Source organism: Balearica regulorum, chromosome 2 (assembly GCF_011004875.1).
Source record: "Balearica regulorum gibbericeps isolate bBalReg1 chromosome 2, bBalReg1.pri, whole genome shotgun sequence".
Lineage (NCBI taxonomy): Eukaryota > Metazoa > Chordata > Aves > Gruiformes > Gruidae > Balearica > Balearica regulorum.
The window spans coordinates 146,347,107-146,361,053 of NC_046185.1; the positions used below are offsets into that span (position 1 = coordinate 146,347,107).

Here is a 13,947-nt window from a genome sequence, read left to right on the forward strand (position 1 = left end):
TATTTCTGCTTTGTCAGGAACATAGAGTTTTAGATTTCTTTTCCTTGGGTGAGAGAACTCTTTTCTTGATCTGCATTTTACTATTAATATACATTAAAAGCAGGAAGAAAAAATATTTTTAATATTGCTACCTAATTGTATATAGTTGTACTGATTTTTTTCCCCTGTTTGCTCGTTCTATTGTATTCATGTTAATTTCTCCTTTAGTATTCTTTCCTAAGTTTCAGGTACTTTCTATCTTTTTTCATATAGGTTAGTTTGTGCTTGTGCCCTTAATATTATTTCACTGAGGACCTGTCACTTTCCTGAACTATTTTTTTCCTTGAGAACTGCTTCCCGTGGGAAGCAGTTATGCTTGAGAATACACTGAAAATCTATTAGAATCTGCTTTCCCGGAGACCATTGCATTCGTTCTCCTGTTATCACTCTTTCCTCACCGCTGGTGAGATTTTCCATTTCATGAGCACTTGCTTCTTTCCACTTTCATGTTCTTAAACAGTTTCTACCAATTGGTTAGAAATAAAACTAGAAGAGCCTCTTTTTACTTTGTTTTCCCTCCTTGTGGTTTCCAGCACGTTCAAAGGTGTTGCTCTTGTCCTGCTTGGCTCCATTCTCAGTAAATGTCTACATAGTTTAAATATGCCATTAAGGCAATGACCTATCTTTATGTGATTGGTAAGTATTCAGATAAAACCCTTATCACCTCCTTCTTCAGGCATGATCGCTTGTAACATCTCTCTTCCATTTCACTTCCTTGGCTTTTTTTATTTATTATTTTTCTTCATTTTACCCTTAAGTTGGAGACTTTTGAGGGGCTGCCTCACAGTGAATTCTGAACATTAGAGAATTTCTACATATTTGTTATGCTAGGCAACATCTTTCTTTTCCTTTCCAGAAAATGCTATCCCTTTCATGTAAATTCTGATTATGCAAATTATCATACAACTCTGTTTTGTTAATTAAGGTGTGATTTTTTTGTTATGCAGTGGACTTCCAGTTCCTTTCAGTTACCATATTGGTGAGACCACAAAATGACAACAAAAAATTTGTGTAAATTGTTTAGTGATATTTAAACAGATGAGTCTTCAGTTTTTAACAAATGAAAAGATGCTGATTAATTAGGTACACAATCTGTATTGTTTAATGTGAAACCAATCTTTATAAACGTATCATGATATCATGCACTGTATTAAATGTTATTTTACAATAAATATGAATATTTTAAAACTGACGCTAATGTGGTATTAAAGTAATATAAAAATTACAAGGCTGCATAAAGTTAATGTTGTGTTAATATTTATTCATTTTAAGTAGTTTTATTCCAATTGTGCAGAAAAGGATTCATTTTACATGAAAACCAGTAAAACATGCTTTTGTCTTCCAATTTCTGACTCAAAAAAATGAACAAAGCCATAAAAACAAGTGCTAGAAATCTTGCATTTGATACCAATCAACCAATTTAAAAAGTTATTCACACTAGCAGAGTATGTCTTTGGGATGAAATACAAATGTAGAACAAGATTAAAATGTATTATTTAAATTTTATTTTGTCTCTCCATTCTCCATATCTTGTAAACAGGTTTTGTTCACAAAAATAGAACATTTTAACAGCATTACAGGTTAATATTATACTTTTAAGCTTCACTCCAGTCTTTTAATTTCTTTAAGTAAATATGGAAATACAATATGGCTATTAATAAAATTCATTTAAATTAAAAGAATAAATACAGAGCAGAATTCTACCATCTGTTTTCCTGCATGCCCAGTATCATTTTATGCCCGTGAGTTATGCCATAACAGCCATTTACAATCTTCTGGTTGGCTACCAGCAATTCAGAGAGGATTGCAGATCTCCTTGGAGTATAGCCATGGATTTTATATAATTTTGATACTAGAGGAAAGATACAGAATTTTAAAATTGTTCTTTTAGAAGCTTTAAAGTATGGAGAGTTTTAGTTGGTTATTAGCAAACTGTTAACTGCTGTCCACTAATTCTTTGTATGGCCTGTAAATGGCATTGATGCACAGAGGGCATTGAGGCAGGCTCCTATGCATAAAGTTGTATCCATAGTTGATGACATACATCGACTCTTTATAGCAAAAGGTACTTTGAGGGAAAAATAAGAAAAAAATGGGGGAGAGAAAGAGAGGAAAAAAGGTAAGAGGAGACTGCCATTGGCCAGCTGGAGAAATAAGTGTTGAGGTCCCCTGATGAGCATCCTCCTCTGGGGTGTCCTCCCCTTGATGGCATGTGGCGATAGGAAAGAAACTAAATTTTGGGTTTCTCTAATATAAACTAAGCCCTACAAAGTAAAGGGCAAGACAATTTGGGGGTTGAAGGGGAGAAGGGCTGATTCCAGCTCCAGTGGCAGTCGCTTCCCAGGAGAACCTGTTGCAAGAACAGGTGAAGGCGTGTAAAGCCCTGTGTAATGTTCAGCGTGTAAATGACAGCTGCTTATGAATAAGATGCTAGTATGTGTAGTACCTGTTGTCTCTGGATAAAACAACTGTGTGTAGATAGGCAGCTGTATCATACAACAGTATTTTCTTGCTCAGGTTGATTACCAGGTAAGACTGAGCGTGGGCTGCTCCACTTGCTTTGGTTCAGCCTAAGGAACTACGTCCCTGCAATACCCGCAGAAAATTCAGTCCACTGAGCTGAATAAAGGAGAGTAAATTAAAAATGTCTAGAAACCCAAATTAGAATTCTTACCACTGCTTTGCATTTTGATGCCGTGTCTCTTTTTCATACAAAGAGAAAATAGTTACAATTCTGTGTCATTTTATTTCATGCTTTTGTAATAACTCTTGCTGCATCCAACCTGGAATTAAACCTTAGCAGTTCTACAGCTATAATAAGAGTAAGGTTTATTGCCAGCTAGTGTTTCATCTGCTGGCTAGATGACTAGCTGTGCACCAGCTGTATAATATATTCTGTAAGGATATCATCATCACAGCACTTCACTTTTGCATCTCATACACCCACCAGGAAACCTGTTTTATCTTGTGCTCTGAGCAAGGAATCCAAATGAGATGTTTTAAGGAAAAGTAAATAAGAATATTAGGAAATATTAAAAAGAAGTAATTCTGTTTCCAGCACATTATTGAGAGAGTGTTTTTGGACAGGAATGGGATGAGGACTCTCATGAACCTTTAGGCCCTGATAAAGAATGGCCCAAAGCCTGGCTTTTAGCCATTCTTATGTTGGCTTCTCCCCTGCATGATTCTCCCTGGTTCCTGGCTTATGCCAGAGAAGCCCTAGTGCTGCTTTAGCTTAATTCTAAATCTTTGGAGGATTTTTCTGGCAAAAAGGGATCTCCAGAACATATGGACAAGGCCATGACTGTTCCTGTAATGGGGCAGGAGAACTGCAGTGCAACAGCATCTCTGCTGGTGCTGAACCTCCCGGGAACTCTTCTGTGCAAAGAGAAGGGGAAGGGGTAAGCGCTCACTGGTCTCCCACGTGTGCACGGCCACAGTGATGGCCAGGCTGAGGACTCAATATGTGTGGTTTTGCCCAAAGGGCAAAAGGAGGATTACAGTAGATACAAGAGAATTGTAATAGATTAAGCTAGTGACATAGAATTTATTCTGCTTTTGTTTGTCACTTGGTCTAATATTTTATATGCTTCATAACAGCTTCAGTGAAGCTATTTAAAAAAAAAAAAAATTCAGATAAAACTACTTTTCTGATTAGCTTTGCTTTAAATAGGTCCAGTTCCCAAGTCTCACAGTTGTTCTTTTTTTCAGTAAATATTTGAAAAGAGCACAGCCAAAGTGTGCCTTAACTCTAGTGCTATTCCTCTTACAGAATATTAAACCATTTGCAGTCTGTTAATTCCGTGACTGAAGTTCCACGGAGATTTTTGGCAGTGGATGTAAAGATTTCAGTCATACTGATGGTGTGTGAAAAAGTCAGTGTGACACTAGAAATGTATTATTTAAGGGATCTCTTTGTTGTTTGTTTTTTTTAAATGTAGAAAATTGCACATACGCACACAAAATTAAGTTTAAAAAAACCCCAACAAACTAACTATACAATATCAGGTGCTCCAAAGCTAGAAAATGAAAGATGTAAAGTGGTTTGTGCTAGCTGAACTTTCCAGTGCAGATATATAATGCTATAGTCTTTACTGTATAGTCTGATTATATTTAACAAGTAGTTGATGATTTTTTTTTCCTTTCGTGTTCTCTTTCTTGTAGTGACCCAATGTTGTATTTACTGCATTTTAAGAAGAGAGAAGTATCCACTTCTGTAATGATTTCTTGTTTTTGTGAGGTCTTGTGCAGAAGCTATCTGAATGTTGTGTGAGCATTGATGTGTCCTTATACTGTTGCATCTGGGCCGCTAAGTAACAGATTGAGATCAAAAGCTTCCATTAATGTTGAGTGACAAATTTAAGAAACCTTCCACCCTTAGCACTGACTAGTGGGTAGGATTTGGTATGCCTGGATAACTTGGTTCTTGGAACTTTAGTTCCCTACTTGAGGGACAGAGAGAAGCAAAAGGTGATTTATGACATTTTAAAAGAGATAAATCATCCCTTAGAGACTGCTTGCCTTTCTCTGTTGAAGTGGGTGACCCTCACTCTTCGATGGCAAAAATTAATCCATCAGAGGATATAGGATACTATAGAGGGCTCCTTGTGTTTCATACATTCTTTATCTGTCGCAAGAGGAGATCCTTCCTGCATGCAAGTAACACATAGTACTGAGGTGGGGGAGAATATATGATGACGAAGTTAATGGTTGTACTGTAATGCTGTACACAGTGAGGGCTAAGTTAAAGATACCGCCACCGTTCCCTTAAGATAAAAGTACCTTCACTGTCACTTTTCCTAAGTCTGGGATGTTTAACTTTCAACTTTAATAAATGTTCTTGTAGCACAGCTTTAAATGTGTGTCCTAGGTGTTATTATTTCTGTAATCTGTAGCTAGGCTGTCAGGGAGATTTGCAGTAGGGATTCCATTTGAATTTATATCTGAGAAGTATCTCAGATAGTGCAAGAACCACCGAAACAACAGGTACTCGGTTGAAGAGTGGGTAACATAGGCTACGGCCATAAAATGTAATCACGTGAAAGGGGCAGGAGCATTGAGTCAGCTGCAGTGTTTACTATGTGCTGACATAACTTCTCGGGTTTTGTTCAGCATTTTAGTTAAGAGCTAATATAACATCTGACTTTCCAAACTGTAAAATATCATCCCTGGAACATATATTCATATAACTCCTGGAAAGAGAGCAGTCTAGCTACAAAATGTATGTTTTTAATAAAGGAAGAATTTTTCAGCCTAGTTTCTTGAAAAACACACACTTAACAAATTATGTAAAAGTGAAACAGTTTACCAGCATTAACCTTTGGCTCTAGCAGTCAGAGAGACTTTCTGATCCAATTGAAAAAATGAAGGGCAAAATTATTTAAATATTGGAACTAGCAATAAAACTTGCATGCATAATACTATATTAAGAAACATTTTCAATTATATAGCTTTTTTTTCAGGAGTTTTTGGTAATACTATCTACATTTTTAAATCAACCATTGCATTGTTGATTTATTTAGTGTTTACTTTAGCTTGCTGTGTCACAGATTTATGCTTTACCTGGGGAATTTTTGTTTGTGAATAGCCTAAAAATGTTACTGCAGATCATTTCTCTATGTGAACCCCAATTTAGCCAAAAAACCTAAGATCTCCTAAAATGCTGTCTCATAAGCTTAAAATGTCTCATAAGCATAAAATGTCCTGACTTGGGACATTAAAAAAAAAAAAAAGAACTTGAAATCCCAGCACGGTATTTTTATTGCAAACGACAGTTTTCATCTGCTGGCTTTTGCTGACAGAATAAGCATGTTTTCAGTAAGCACAAACAGTCTTCTTCAGCTGTGCCTGTTTCCAGTTGTTCCCGTTAACTCCGCAAGTGGGAGGTACCGAAGAGCCACCTTTCTGGCACACTTGCATGCAGACAACACACGGTCACCGATGAATTTTGGCATTATACTCTAATAAAAAAAGACCCCGCTCATATGAGAAGGCTCCATGTGCGTCACTAAAGCTATTTCAGTCTTTGCTGCCTCCTGAGCTGAATGTAAACCGACATCGGTGACTCTCTATTCAAATATGATTTCGTAAAAGGAAGTTGGAAGCATGACTTTCAAGCTGTGTGTGAAGATGAGCTAAAATAGTAACAAAAGTATCTCTAGAGAGTATGAGAGGATAAGAAAAAAAATTCTCTTAAGCCTACCTATTGTTAAGAAAAAATGGATCTGGCAGACTCTCTTTTGTACCAGCTGGATGTGTCACATTCTCCTTCTTTTCTTTAACAATGAGAGCAGGCCTTGCTGTAGCAGGGATAGCAAGGAACCGGAGGGATTCAGAGATTTCCTCAGTGAATTTCACCAATGGGCTTCGATCTTTGAAGGAAAAGCACGCTTAATCTTTGAGCTGAGTTTCTGTGCGGGGACCCTTACAGCCTGCTTAGAGAGTCCAGGAGGAAGGCTGATGACAGCGGTGGCTTGTGTAATGCACACGTCTTCTCGCATGGAGAAGGTTGCATGTTGGTGTCAGGCTCTGGAGAGCAGCGGGTGCAATGTTTCCTAGGCAAGAATTTGGTGAGCCAACTCTTTGTAAGGCAGCAGTGCAAGCACCAGTGATGGCTGGGCATAGTTCACGTTGCCTTAATTTTGGAAATAGATGGTAAAATGTACTCAGATCAAATTACTGACTCAGGCACTGAGAAATTATGAAGTTTGGCTCCAGAACTGTATGTTCTGGCTGACCACTTGTTTTCCAATTCCCCTGGGAGAGATCCATGTTATCAAAAGCCTTAAATAATTCAGAAGAGTTTGACTGTCTTTTTACCATTGTTGTGCTCGGGCTGCTGCTTATGAACTACAATTTTATTGTGTTTTGTTCTCCCACTGTACTTTTGTTTTTCAGCTCCTTCGCTTTGTTGGAAGTGCTGAGTACAGCACCTTGCACAGGCAGGCACTAATCCAAGACTCGAGCCTCAGGCACGAGATGGTTACGAGGGCACTGCTGTCTGCTGTAGGGAAGTAATGCAGCTGCTGTCTTAGCCTGGAATAATTGTATATGCCACACACACGCACGCAAAACCCGGAACCTAGTGGTTAAACCCCCCCTTTTTTTTAGACCACCTACAATTAAAACTGGAAATTGGATTTGTGATAACACTTTGTTTTCCTTGTACTGGAATATAAAATCCAGTATTATTTGTTGTTATAGATTCTTATGTCCCTCACTCATAGATGTATGAGTGAACCATAGCTCCTGTATGGTTTTTTACCATGAGGGTGGTCAAATACTGGAGCAGGATGTGGAGCAGGATGCACAGAGAGGTTGTGGTGTCTGTCCTTGGAGGCTCTCAGGACTCACCTCGACACAGCCCTGAGCAGCCTGATCTAACCAGACCTGCTTTGGACAAGGGTTGGACTACGTGACACCGAAGGCCCCCTCCAACATCAATTATTCTGTGGTCTTGTGTTGCTGCCAGCCTTGTTTGATATGTACACCCACACCAATAAAAGAAGGCCTAATCTTTGCTGGGAAGTCATATTATTGATTGCTACTTTTAGTGACAGCAGGTATACTCTAATTTTCTATTGGAACATCGGTGAATTGCCATTGCTTCCTTAGCAATGAGATTGCTGAGCCGATGCTATTTTTAGAGATTGGACAATTACTTATCTGTAATGAGGCTCCAGCAATTATCAACATTTAGGATGTAAATTTCCTGTGAATTCTTTGTGTACGCAGGTGGGTTTGATTTTTGTTTCTTGTGTAAGATGTATAAATGAGTGTACAAAATAAAAAATTTAAAATAGGAAAGTTCTCTTATTATTTTTGTTTGGGTTTTCCATTCTTGAGCTGCTTTTGTGACGGTATATATTTTATAATATTGTAAGCGTCTTTAAAATCATCATGAAAATCATGTAATTCTGTAAAACATCTAGGGTCTGAACTGTTTTTGCTTTTTATATTTGACTCTCAGTCAAGAGCAGGGCAAAATGAAGTGACATGTTTTAAGACAGCAGTTATCAAGCCATCACATATTGCTATTGATCTTTGCCCTGTTTACTCCCTACCAAGACTACTAATGAAAAGTTCAGGAGTAGTATCACCTTTCCTCAGCTAAAAAAAAAAAAAAAAAGTGCGATGTTTTAAATTTTCATGAGTGCAAACCCAGTAGCATTTCGAGAGAGACCCATTATATTCATTACCCAAGAGAAAAATAATTCCTTGCTTTCAGGATAAGGTTACAGGCATCTGTGAAAAGTGGGTATGGTGAAGGATGCGTAGCATTATGTACCAACAGTGAGGGAGGAGACTTGCTTTGAGACAAATTTTCCGAACTTTAACACAGATGCCAGCTTCGACAAGCACTTTGTCAAAATGATGACTGAAGTCATTTTCTGAGTCAGTTCTTTACTTAGCTGCCGTTGCCTTCATAAAAGATGCATTCTGATCAGCATTCTGGTTTCATTTAAACTGGTGTAAATGGTGTGTACCTCTGCTGTGGGAGTGATGTAACAGAGTGAGAAAAGAGATGGATAAGAGGCCCTAGATCCTCATCACCTACAGCTGAAGAAAGTAAAGGCAGCCTTTAGCCTTGCTTGTATTTCTGTAGCCCTAGAGTCATTGCTTCACATAGGACAGCCTAAGGTGTAAATGAAAATGGTTTGGAGAATCCTCCGATCTGTTTTTCCACGTTCTGGTAGTGGATGGGGAATAGAGATACCTCGATCATCAAGCAACATTCCCAAAATTAGTGGCCATGAGGGACATGACCTGTTCTGTGAGCAAATTCTGTGTCAGAAAATTTACCTCCTTGGCTGCGATCCCCAGAGGCTGCATCCACTGGGTTTATGGCACAGCATAAAAAATCTGAAATGAGTTATGAGAAAAAAAGGGTCCTGTCATGTTTTAAGTACATTACTAGAAAACAGATTGTATTATTTTGCTCTGTTATTAGGTGCAATATTTCTCAAATACAAATTGAGCCAAGCAGGTGCAAACTTGTTCAAACTGACAAATTGACTGAGACATATACAATGTGCAAATGCTCATGTATGCATTGAATACAAGTTAGTCATAAAACAAGAGAGAAGGAGTATAAGTAGCAGAGTATAATAGTACTTTAAATAGTATTGACTTAGTAATGAGGATTGGCATGAAGATGTGTAAAGTGAATATCTCTTATGAACCAAAAGGAAGAAGTGAGATCCAGATGGGAAAAGAGAAAATTAAGTAAGATGTTCCTAGTCCCACTTTAATTTATGTTTGTTACCAAAAGTCTACAGCCAAAGTCAGATGAATATGTTTTCGTTGATTTATGTTCTCAGTTAAAATCAGAAGCTGAAATTGGTTCATTGGGAACCCAACTCGAGAGTGTGTTCACTCCTGCCCTGGTGGTACAGATGGTGGTAGTGTTCATGGTCTGGTTATTGTTCTCCTTGGGAGGTTATTTGGTCTGCTGAATGTTGTATTTTTACAGGGGAGGGGGCAAAGGAAAACAAGGTGGAAATATTCATTCTGAAGATAAGTGAACTTTTTCAAGCTATGCTGTTTCTCTTGAGAGAGATGAAATATTAAACTGTTTAACATCTGGGAGCATCTGTCCTTGTAGCCCAGCCTGTGGATTAAAACTGCCATCATATTTTCATGGAGATTTAGAGAACAAACAGAAAGTGCTTAACTGTTTTGACCCAGTCCAATTTTAGAACTGTAGAATATGTAAGCAAATGCTAGATATATTTTTAAATATACATATGCATATGTTAAAAAAAAAAAAAAAGAGGTGTTTCTCTTTTTTTTAACATAAGGTCCTAATTATATAACAACTGGATTTTTTTAGTTCAAGACAATGTAGTTCAAGAAAGGAAAAAGTAGCTAATTTGACAGTTCTAGGAAACTTTCAAAATTATTTATTTATGTAAAAAGGCTAGCATTTATCTTTTATAAATTAATTAGTTTTAAATATTCAATTAGATGAATTATTGTAGTCTAATCCCATGGTAATTCAGTCTCCCTTTCTACCAGTATGACAAGTAACTAAAATGGGATGTACCATTTCTGTGAATATCTGTAGCTCAATGTTCTGCTTTGTTTTTCTAGTCAGAGCTTTCATATTAATTTTTTTATAGCAAAAAATGACAGAGGATTTTTTTTACCTGCTACTGTCTTTCATGTTTAGATAGTTCTGGAGTGGTTTCCATTTTTCTCTTTTTCTTGAGTAGTCAGGTGTTGCCCTCTAATAGGAAATTTTAGATCACTTCTAAGAAGTATGTCAAGGACATTAACTTGCTGAAGATGTCAGTTTGTTGCAATGCAGCAAAGATTTTAAAGTCTTTAGTCAGCCTAAAGTCTTTCATCCACTGATACTATTAGGAGTAAGTCACAATACTCTGTAGAGCATTTTTTATATTCACTAGAAGATAGAGCAAATGTTAGAATGGATAAGCAAGCATATTATCCCCCCATCAATGTTTAGCAATATGTTCCTTAATATTTCCATTCTTGTTCTGAGATACGTTTCTACAATGACAGTTTACTATGCTTTACAAAAAGATCATTCTTAATAACAACGACTGGTTTATTCCGTGCGCTACTGTTTAATGATTAAGTACTATTTAGGAGATTTGACAATTTAATGCTTATTTATATCTGTATTTTCAGTATTGAAATGAGTAATAGCATAGAAAGCATCAACTCTTGTTAGTCCGTAATTTTTAAATTCAGGAAAGTCATGAGGTTTTGTATGACTATTAAAACCTAGTAATTTATGTTATCTTTTATTTTTTAAGGAAGATACATGATATCACTGAATTCTATGTGACTACTTTTTTTCTTTGTAGCATGCCTTGTTCTGTAATAGTTAGCTATCTTTTATGTAGGGTGAGTGAGTGCTAGTGGCAACTGAGAGAATTGTAGAGGAGTTGAATAAGATACATATTTCAGCTGCTAGGAAGTGGACGTACCCGTGTTGCATCAACACTGCAAGGTTTTTAAATTGATGTGGAGGAGTCACCAAATCTTATTTTCTGGATGATCATTCTCGTAAATACTCATTTTCAGAAATGTAATCATGAATGCACGATCATATCTCGATGCCCTTCTAAACAGTTCATCTGTGTGGTGACAAGGTGAACTTGGTAAGGGACATGTGTACCTAGCATTTACAGACCTTTCTCTCATACTGTAGTCCAGAAATTTGTGTTAGGTTCCTAAACTCCTTTTGCAGTGCAATGGAAGAGTTCAGGATATGAGAAAGATGCCCAACACAATGAGTTAAGCCAGCTATTGGGTTTTGATTGTAATTTATATATATAAAAAAAATGAGGCTATTATTTTCTAACATAGGATGATAGCTAGTAAAAACATCTAGTAAACTCATCAAAACCAATTCCCTCGTTATACATATTTTTTTACATATTTTTCCTGTTAATGGATGAATTTTATCCACTTACCAGTGGCATCTGTGTATTTTTAAATATTATTTCTGATTTGAACTGTTTTCTGTTACACAGTGCGAATATAATCAAGTTGTTTACATAACGTATATCTATTGAGTAACATCTCCAGCATGTTCCAACAGCGACAGGATTTTCCTGGTTGAAAGGAAACAGACACTTCAAAAATTACCATCTATTTATTTTATTATTGTGTTTCACATAGTACTCTGATTTGCTAATTTATTTTTTTTCTAGAACAGGTGACCTGGAAAGAAAACCAATCAACTATTTGCAATATTCTAATTGTAACTAAACACCAAGACAGATATTGAACTCTTGGGATGTGTTATTTTAACAGTTGGGAGATGAGTATTAAAAATAGGCAGTGGATCGTAGCCGCAGTACTTATGACATTTTTACAAGAGGGCACCAAGAAAGAAATCAGTGATGCAAACATACGTAAAGGCAGAGGTAAAGAGAACCAGGCTAAAAACGAAACCTCGTTTGAGAAGGCACAGAATCACTAAGATGCTACTTTCAGACACTGTGATGGGGAGGAGGAGAATACATAGTGGAATAACTACAGCCAGGTTTTTCAACCTATATTCAGTTGTATTTAATTTTTTAGTCTGCCCTGGGCTTTTCCAGTATAAGTACCTATTTAAACGGCACCAGTTTCAGTTATTAGAGCCCTTTTACCCAACCTTTCTTAAGGTTTTTCCACTAATTCTGGAAGAAAGAACAGATGGGATAGTGCAAAGTCCTTTTTCCAATAATTGCATGGAGATGTCATTGTACAAATACATATTTAGATCCAGAATACAACATAAACATGAAGTCCATTCTGCAATCCTCTTCCAAAATTTATTCCTGTTGAAACTGCCTGTTTCACTTCTGGACACAGAGACTCTCTTGACCTCACTGTTATGAAAGAGCTCATTGTTTCTCCTTCTAAATTAAAAAACCATCCTAGAACGTGCACTTAGATGTAAATTGTTTGACTGTGGTAGTTCATTCAAACACAGGCCTATTTAAAGAGTTTTAAAATCTGCTTTATTGGAACCCTGTGGCTTTTACAGCACATTAGACCTAAATTAAGCAACAGGGAACCTTCTCTCCCTTTATTTCCAACTGTCCTCTCCAGGCCAGGTGGCATGATATTGTCTTTAGAATTATTTATATTTCTCCCTCATTATTTTATCATGTATTTTAACATGACAGATTTCTATCCTGTAGCACTATGCAAGTTGTCAGAGTAATCCTGGATGGAACAGGCAGGGATTTTTGGTAATCAGAAAAATACAGCACGATTTTTGGTTTCAGGTATCCAAGTTTGCTGTCATGAAGTAGGGGATGCATTTTCATATCCTCTTTTTTGAGAATAAATGGAAGCAATTCGTTACAGAGGAACTGATTTTTTTTTATTATTTTTTTTTTGCTTGTCATCTCAGCAAAATACCATATTTTTAGCCAAGCCTAAGTGATGATGGATACCAACTAATAAAGCTAAAACTGTTGTCTGATAGAAATTTTAGTATATTTTAAGATGAAAAGTGATGTCACTCCTTCCTCAATCAGTCTTGAGCACCTCTGAGACTCAGTTCACGTCTTTAAAAATATTTTGCCAGCTGTAATGTTTAGAGACGTCAGACTAGATCATAAGAGCAGTTATTGAGGTGGGCTAAAAGTTTAGCCTGGGGGAGGACAATGGTGCACCCCAGCGATACTGTGTGATATCCTCTGTTAGGAGAGCAAGCTCAAGGTGTGGTTTGGTGTAGAATAAACCCAAATAAAGGTTGTTCTCCTGTATTTGTGTTGTACCTGTGTGAAGAGGAAGCCATCTATAGATATAGCCTGGGCTGAGCTGGGTGGCAGCTTTTACTACCTGCTTAACCGTCCCTGTGCAGAAGGGTGTTCAGCACTGGTGGGGCTTGGACGGAGAAGCTGTGCAGGAGGCTGGAGGGCAGCTGTGGGGCCAGGGGAGCCACTGACTCTTCCTGCAACTGCTTCTTGAAAATAAAACTCCTAAAAATCCTGTAACTCACTGATACCAATTACCACTGTTGGTTGTAGTATGAATTATGGAAACAATCTGGCTGGTATTCGGTAACAACCTGAGGATCTGAGGGCACCTTACTGTGCTCTCAGAATGCCTCTGCAGGGAGACGTCTTGCTCATGGGTCACTGGCAGCCACTGGCACCATTCCTCCTAATTTGTGGTTTCCCTGAAGACTAGGGGAGGGGTGGCACGTGGCTCCTCCATAGCGGGAGGTGGCTCTGGGCAAGCGCTGCAGAAGAACTGCAAGCACACAGGGACATTCAGCTCAGCCAGAGAGGATGTCCTTAATTTTCACCTGCATCTGGGGTTAGGTAACTGCTTAGTGCCAGTGTTCAGATCCCAGTTTTGGATATGAATGCCTAGAAAGGTGCCTCATTACTCTTATAATTCTTACATTGCTGATGTGAGTGGGATTGCATA

At 37.6% G+C, this 13,947-nt stretch overlaps 1 protein-coding gene across 9 annotated transcripts in view; it reads left to right on the forward strand.

Moving 5' to 3' along the window:
• CACNB2 (calcium voltage-gated channel auxiliary subunit beta 2) overlaps nt 1-13,947 on the forward strand; it is a 255,737-nt gene that overhangs the window by 203,297 nt on the left and 38,493 nt on the right. The gene's annotated exons all lie outside the window — the stretch shown is intronic.